This window comes from Dasypus novemcinctus, chromosome 15 (genome assembly GCF_030445035.2).
Source record: "Dasypus novemcinctus isolate mDasNov1 chromosome 15, mDasNov1.1.hap2, whole genome shotgun sequence".
NCBI lineage: Eukaryota > Metazoa > Chordata > Mammalia > Cingulata > Dasypodidae > Dasypus > Dasypus novemcinctus.
The window spans coordinates 9200350-9207348 of record NC_080687.1 but is presented as its reverse complement, the minus strand read 5'-3'; the positions used below and the strand labels follow the sequence as shown (position 1 = coordinate 9207348).

Sequence of the window (6999 nt, the reverse complement as noted above, 5' to 3'; positions counted from 1 at the left end):
GACAAGGCCCAAATATGTCCATTAAATTAGCCAAAGTTAAATGCCAATGGCAGTGACTTCCTAATGAAGCGAATTCACTTACATACTGTTGTTGGCATGTTTACACTAAGCGAAAAAACAGAAAACAAAGGTATGCATATTCTATGATTATGTGCGTGTAAAACATATTCACATGCAGGAATGACGACATGAAGTAAAACAGCAAAATGAAAACAGCTGCTGCATTAGAGTGGAATGAAGTTCTGCCTCTTGTAAAGTGTCTTCACGATTACGTAACATTGTTTTTACAATGAATGGAATTGGGAGGAAAAAGGATTCTATTTTCCCGTTGCATGACTTAGAGTTGAGGGTGACATTCCTGCCTTAAACCAAAGCTATGACCAATACGTGGTGAAAAGGCCAAGCTGCTTCTGCAGCCAGGATATTCAAAGCAGGCTCCGAAGCACAGAATTTCATGATCCTCATTCAACTCCCTTGCTTTCTTTTTTTTTTTAAGATTTATTTATTTATTTATTTCTCTCTCCCCGCCCCCCGCCCCACCCCCTGCCCTGTTGTCTGTTCTCTGTGTCTATTGGCTGCGTCGTCTTCGTCCGCTTCTGTTGTTGTCAGCGGCACGGGAATCTGTGTTTCTTTTCCTTGCGTCATCTTGTGTCAGCTCTCCGTGTGTGCGGTGCCATTCCTGGGCAGGCTGCACTTTCTTTCACGCTGGGCGGCTCTCCTTACGGGGTGCACACCTTGCGCGTGGGGCTCCCCTACGCGGGGACACCCCTGCATGGCAGGGCGCTCCTTGCGCACATCAGCACTGCGCGTGGGCCAGCTCCACACGGGTCAAGGAGGGCCGGGGTTTGAAACTTGGACCTCCCATGTGGTAGACGGACTCCCTAACCACTGGGCCAAGTCCATTTCCCTCCCTCATTTTCTTGATAAGGGAGCCCCAGAGACCTGGAATTCCTTGTCCAGTTTATACAGTTACTGTGGAGTTGTGATTAGAACCCACTGTTTCATTGTATAAAAGTTCTATAAAATGAAAATGCATATACTACCTATAGGAAACCACCAAAAATTCAGCATTAAAGAGAACGGGTAGATCTCTGAATCCAAATGCTGGAACAGACGTATCCCTAGGGTCCATTCTGGAGCTGTGGGTGGGGGTATGAGGTTATTCTAAGGCAGAGGTTCTCAGGGTGGTCCTCCGGCCAGCTGCATCAGCATCACCTGGGAACTTGCTAGAAATGCAAATTCTCGGGCCCCAACCAAGCCGTAGTGACTTCTGAGTGGGGCCCAGCAAGCTGTCGTTTGTCAAGACCCCCAGGTGTGTCTGATGCGTGTTCAAGTTTGAGAGCAGGGGCCCTAAGGCAGGGCTTCTCTACCTTTAACGTGCAAACAGATCACCTGGGGATTGTGTTAAATATGCAGTGATTCGGTCATGCATGGGTCACAGGCCCACTAAGTCCTCACCACTAAATAGGGTCCACTGACCAGAGCACAGGTGTCACCAGATGCTTGTTAAAAATGCAGAATCTCAGCTCTACCCCCGACCTGCCGTGTTAGAATCTGCATTTTAACAGGATCCTCAGAAGCTTTGTGTTCTAGCCACTAGGCTGCAAGATACCAGAAGTGGATTGCCTTTTTACAATGGGGGTTTATTAGCATACAAGCTTTTAGTCCCAAGGCTGAGGAAAATGAGCAAATCAAGGCATCATCAGGCGATGCTTTCTCCCTGTAGGCTGGCTGCCAGCCATCCTGGACTCCTCCAGCCCGAGGCACATGGCAGCGTCTGATGGTCTCTTACAGTTTTGTTGCTTTCAGATTCTTGCTCCCATGGCCCTCTCTCCCTTGGTCTGAATTTTGTTCTCTTATATAGGACTCCAGTAAATGGATAAGGCCCACCCTGGACCATGTCTTAACTGCAGGAATCTCATCACAAGGTCCTGCTTACAAGAGCTTTACACCCACAGGAATGGATTAACTCTAAGAACATGCTTTTCTGGGGTCCATGCAGCTTCCAACCATCCCAATTTGTCTGCAACCTTGAAATTGGAGACGCGCTGCTCCAGGCTGCTGGGCGCTGTAGGGGGTCGCCCGAGCCGCTGCGTGAGTAACCTCAGCGTTTGGGCAGCCTCGAGACTGTTGCCATTTTCCACGTTGGCAAGAGGCTGAGTGGTCCATGGAGGGGGTGGGGAGCTGGGGTCACACGAGACAGAAGAGCCACAAGAGGGGCTGGGCTGGGCAAGAGACAGCATGCAGGAGTGTTTTTAAACGTAAACTTTTTAGGAAATAAGGACTCTTCCACCAAACTGCAGCAAGAGAGAACAACTGCTGTTCCAAGTTCTGCCAAGCAGTCTGACTTCACCCCAACGGGGGCGCGGTCAGCGAGCACTGGGGTGGCCTCCCCCTCCTGCTAAACCTCTCCTCTTGCCACTGACCCTGATGCAGGAACCAAGGCAGAAGTGAGGAAGGGACTGTGTGCATCTCAGCACAATTGCTCTCTCAAGCTTCCTCTGGCCACAGTTAACAAATCGGCACAAACGTAGTTTCAAACAAGTCAAAATTATTCACTGCTAGTTCTGGAGGTTGGAAGGCCTAAAATCGAGGTATCTGCAGGAGGCTGAGAGAGTCTGTTTCCTGGCTTTTCCCAGCTTCTAGAGGTCACCTGTGTGTCTTAGCTCGAGGCACCTGCGCCTCCTTCAAAGCCAGCAGCGTGGCACTGTCACATCTCTTGCTCCCTGTGACTGCTTCCAGCTTGCATCTCCCTCTCCATCTCTAAGCCTCCTTGTCCGGGGACCTCAACCACCTTGCTCCCTCCCCCAGAGAGGCCAGGATCATCTCCCCATCTCAAGTCCTTATAATCAGATCTGAAAGTCCCTTTTCATGTAAGGTGCCACAGTCACAGATTCTGGGGGTTCTGCCAAGGACACTTTGGGGGGCATTATTCTGTGTCCCACACCTCCACTTTAAATTTCCTATTATGAGTCTTTTGTATCACGGGGCTGTGGTAGGACACCTGGGGACCCGGACTGAGGCAGAGGGTAACATGTCCATCACGGCCTCGTTGGGGCCTGGGAACACTGCTGTGCTCCATGTCATGCTTCCCTCTGCCAGCAGGGCTTAGCTTAGGTTATTTATAGGGTCCATGGCTTGCCTTTTGCATCAGTGCAATCATCTGGCATTAAATGAATTTGAAGGTACGAGCCACTTCAGAGCAGGAGCTGGAGAATCTTTTCTAGTCCCCCAAGGCTCACGGTGAGAGCTTAATGGGCCCACCTGCTGCACTCCAACTCCAGCTGCGTTAGAAACAGTCCTCTAAGGATGCCTCCAGGGCAACTGGCTTTTCTTTCTTGCCCTAAATGACCAGATCCAGGGAAGGGCACTGAGTGAGCCACTGTCCTCAAGCCCGTGTTACAGTTTAGAAGGCAGCAGGTCCCCGGGCCGCTGAGCCAGGGGCTGTGAGCCGGGGTGAGGAGCCCCCAGCCTCGTGTAGGCTGATGGGGCTCCTGCTGGGAAAGGGGCCGACGGCTATGCCTCCTGCAGCCGAGGAGCTCAAGGTCCGCCCCCTGTCGTAGCTTCCACTTAGTCCTTCTGCAAACACTGTGCTGGAAGCCGGGCTGAAGCCCAAAGGCACAGCTGCTGCCGCAAGACCCCTGAGGAGTGCCAGCGCGGGGTGGTGGGTGTCCTCCGAAGTCAGTCGGAGGCTTTCTGGGGTGCAGAGCCAGCACCAGGGCAGGGGCCTGGCCACCGAGGACCCATCGGGCCCCGGGGTGGGGATGGAGGAGCCTTCCTGGGCACAGGGTGGCCCAGAACAGGCAGTCGGTCCTAGGGTGCCGGGCAGGTGGGGCACGCCCAAGCCCAGCGCCCCAGCCACCCACACTGACCTGTGGACGAAGCCGCTCGTGACAGGCCCTTGACGACCTTCTTGGCTGAGGGTGGCACTCCTTGTGACACAGATGTGGCTGATGGCACAGGGTGGCCTCCGTCCGCGGACAGGAGTCCTTGGAAACAAGACGATCCGACTCGTGGATCAGCAGCAGCTGGAGACGGGGGCCGAGGGGAGGCCCAGCCCCGGAGGCTAGACTCCAGCCAAGCTTGATCCTGGACCCCGGCCTCCACACCCGGGGACCATCGCGCCCCGCTTGGAAGCCAGCGGCAGGTGGCACCGTCACAGCAGCCTCGGCAGACTCGGAGCCACCGGGGCGGGACTGCCGACGTCTCCTGCGCTCACGCCACAAAGGCGGCCACGCACGGCGCCAGGCCCGCCCCGTGGACCCCGTCCAGGCCTCCCACGGCCCGAGGAAGTGGCACCGTCATCACGTGCTCGGCACCGAGAGCTGGGCTCGGAGCTCCCGAAAGCCAGCCGGAGAAGGAGCGCAGGGCTCGCCTCCACGCGTCCCCCGCCCTCCCAGGCCCGGGGCGCAGAGCAGGGCGTCCCGGGGGTCGCCCACGCGGGCAGGCCCAGCCTGCGCCCCGGAAGCCGGGGAGAGCACAGGGCGGTGGGCGCACCCTGCAGGGGCGGCGGGGGCTCCCGTCGGCTGCCCGCCCTGCCTGTGCTCTGTGGACGCACCCATGGCTGCCGCGTGGAACCTGTGCGCCCCGGCAGAGCGCGCACCCTCCTGTAGCCCCCGGAGCACCCTCCTGTAGCTCACAGAGCCGAGCGGGCGGTGTTTGGTCTCCTGCGAAGCTGTCCCCCGGGGGCGCAGAGCCGAAAGTCTGAGAAGATGAGCCCAGTGGGGGAGGCCCCCGAGCCAGGGCCTGGGTCCCGCAAACGTGGCAGATGTTTACGCCGGGGCTCCCGGCTCCCTGGCCCCCCTCGGCGCCCCTGCGTGAGCCGCAGCCGCTGTTCACCCTGGCAGCCCTGGAGTCTCTCACCCTGGGCTCGGGACACCCTTGGCAGCCACCGCACTCTCCTTCCCTCCATCCAGCCCGTTAACACCTGCAGCCCTCGGCCGCCCCCTCGGTGGGTGACCAGCACGCCAGGGCCCTGGCGGGAGCTCCCTGTCCACACCCTCCAGGAACTCCGCTGGGTAAACGCAGACTGTTTTCAGAGAGGCCTGCTGCTGGCACTCGGGGTGTCGCGAACTGCAGCCCGGCTGGAGCCCACACCCTCGGCCCTCCGGCCCTCCCGAGCCGTCTCTCCCACCCAGCTCCTCCCCTTACATGACCTGCTGAGAGAGGATTCTCCGTGCGGTCCTAGGGAAGACTGGTTACCCGCAAAAATATTTCAGGTACCCTGGCAAGTTTGCTAGCTTTCATTTTATTTTCTCAGTTGTTTTCGTTTTTTCCATGGGACTTCAAGGGCAAAAACTTGCTTTCATGGGATTCCTTGGCTCTCTCCGTTGTCATCTGCAGTCCAGGCGGCGGTTCAGAGCTGCCTGTCCGAATCCGGGCTCCCCCACGCCGTGGCTCTGTACCCGCAGGCAAGGCTGCCTCGCGCCTCAGGCTCTTGGTGCCGAGCAGGCACAGCAGTAGGAGCTGCCACCAGGCGCTGCTCCACGTGACGCGTGCAGGTCTGAGGCTGGCTCCTTGCAGGTTTGTGTGTTTGCTGCCATATTCAGGGTGCTTATTTTCGTTTTCTCCTTTCCTTCTTCCCCGCTCTCCATTTCCTTTCTTTCCCCTCTCCTCTCTCCAGGAGCCCAATCTAAAGTGTTTGGTAGAAAAACTGTTACCCTCTCAGACAGAATTTTTGAAATCAGAATTGACTCGCGGCTGTGGCCCCAGCCCGGGGTGGTGGCTGCCATCCCTGCAGACCCTCTAGAACCGTGACCGAGCGCAGCCACCCTGCTATTCTGGGCCAAAAATGCAATTTATCTGTGAACTAAATGCTTTATGGGCAGATCATTTACAGTCACGTGCAAGCAACAGAAACATATCCTGGCTGGGAACGTCACAGAATGCCAGTTGGGAGCGTCACAGGATGCCCAGCAGGTGGGTGCGGGGCGGCTTCCTCAAACGCAGCCATCTTACAGGACAGAAGCTTCTGTGCTCTTCAACACAGGACTTGAGAAGTGCCCAGGGCCTAAACATCCAGCATAGGAAAGAGACAGAGAGGGGGCATGGGTGGGAGGGTCTCCCGGCCGGGCCGGCGCGGCTCCTGCCTCGGCTAGAACTCAGACCCGTGGCCGTGCCGGCAGCAGGGGAGCTGGGAAACGCCTTCTGGCTGCGCACCCAGGGAGAAGGGGCAGCGGGCCAGGCGGGCGGCTCTCGGGCTCTGCTCGGGAAAGCAGCCTGTGGGCCTTCCAGTCACCCTGGCAGAAAGCACTCTTCCTCCCACCCAGGCCCAGAGCTGGAGGAAGTCCCCGGGCCTCCGAGGGGCGCAGGGATGGGCAGTCAAAACATTAAAAGTGACCAAGTTTAGGAAGCAGACTTGGCCCAGTGGTTAGGGCGTCCGCCTACCACGTGGGAGGTCCAGGGTTCAAACCCCGGGCCTCCTTGACCCGTGTGGAGCTGGCCCACGGGCAGTGCTGATGTGCACAAGGAGTGCCCTGCCACGCAGGGGTGTCCCCCGCGTAGGGGAGCCCCATGTGCAAGGAGTGCGCCCTGTAAGGAGAGCCGCCCAGCACGAAAGAAAGTGCAGCCTGCCCAGGAATGGCGCCGCACACACGGAGAGCAGACACAACAAGATGACAACAAAAAGAAACACAGATTCCCGGTGCCGCTGCTAAGGATAGAAGTGGTCACAGAAGAACAAACAGCGAACGGACACAGAGAGCAGACAACTGGGAGGGCTGGGGGAGTAGGGGAGAGAAATAAATAAAAAATAAATCTTTAAAAAAAAAAGTGACCAAGGTCCAACATGAGCTGTACTGGGGAAGGGGAGGGGTGGTCACTTAAGTTCCTCACGGATTTTTCTCTGCTGGGCCTCCCCATTTCTCTGGAAAAGGTGGGGGTGTTGATCAGTGTGTGATTTAATCGCCCGCTGGCTAAGGCCGGCTTCTGGCTTGGGAATTTGCATGTAGCTGCCACTGTGTGCTGCAGGGTTGCAGGGCAGGCCTCAGATTTCCCCTC

The 6999-nt window shown here is 57.1% G+C and overlaps 1 non-coding gene across 1 annotated transcript; it reads left to right on the top strand.

Moving 5' to 3' along the window:
• The first annotated feature begins 6348 nt into the window (after positions 1-6348).
• On the top strand, positions 6349-6424 carry TRNAG-ACC (transfer RNA glycine (anticodon ACC)). The gene has a single exon. It is a non-coding gene; the product is annotated as a tRNA-Gly (tRNA).
• The last annotated feature ends 575 nt before the right edge of the window (positions 6425-6999 follow it).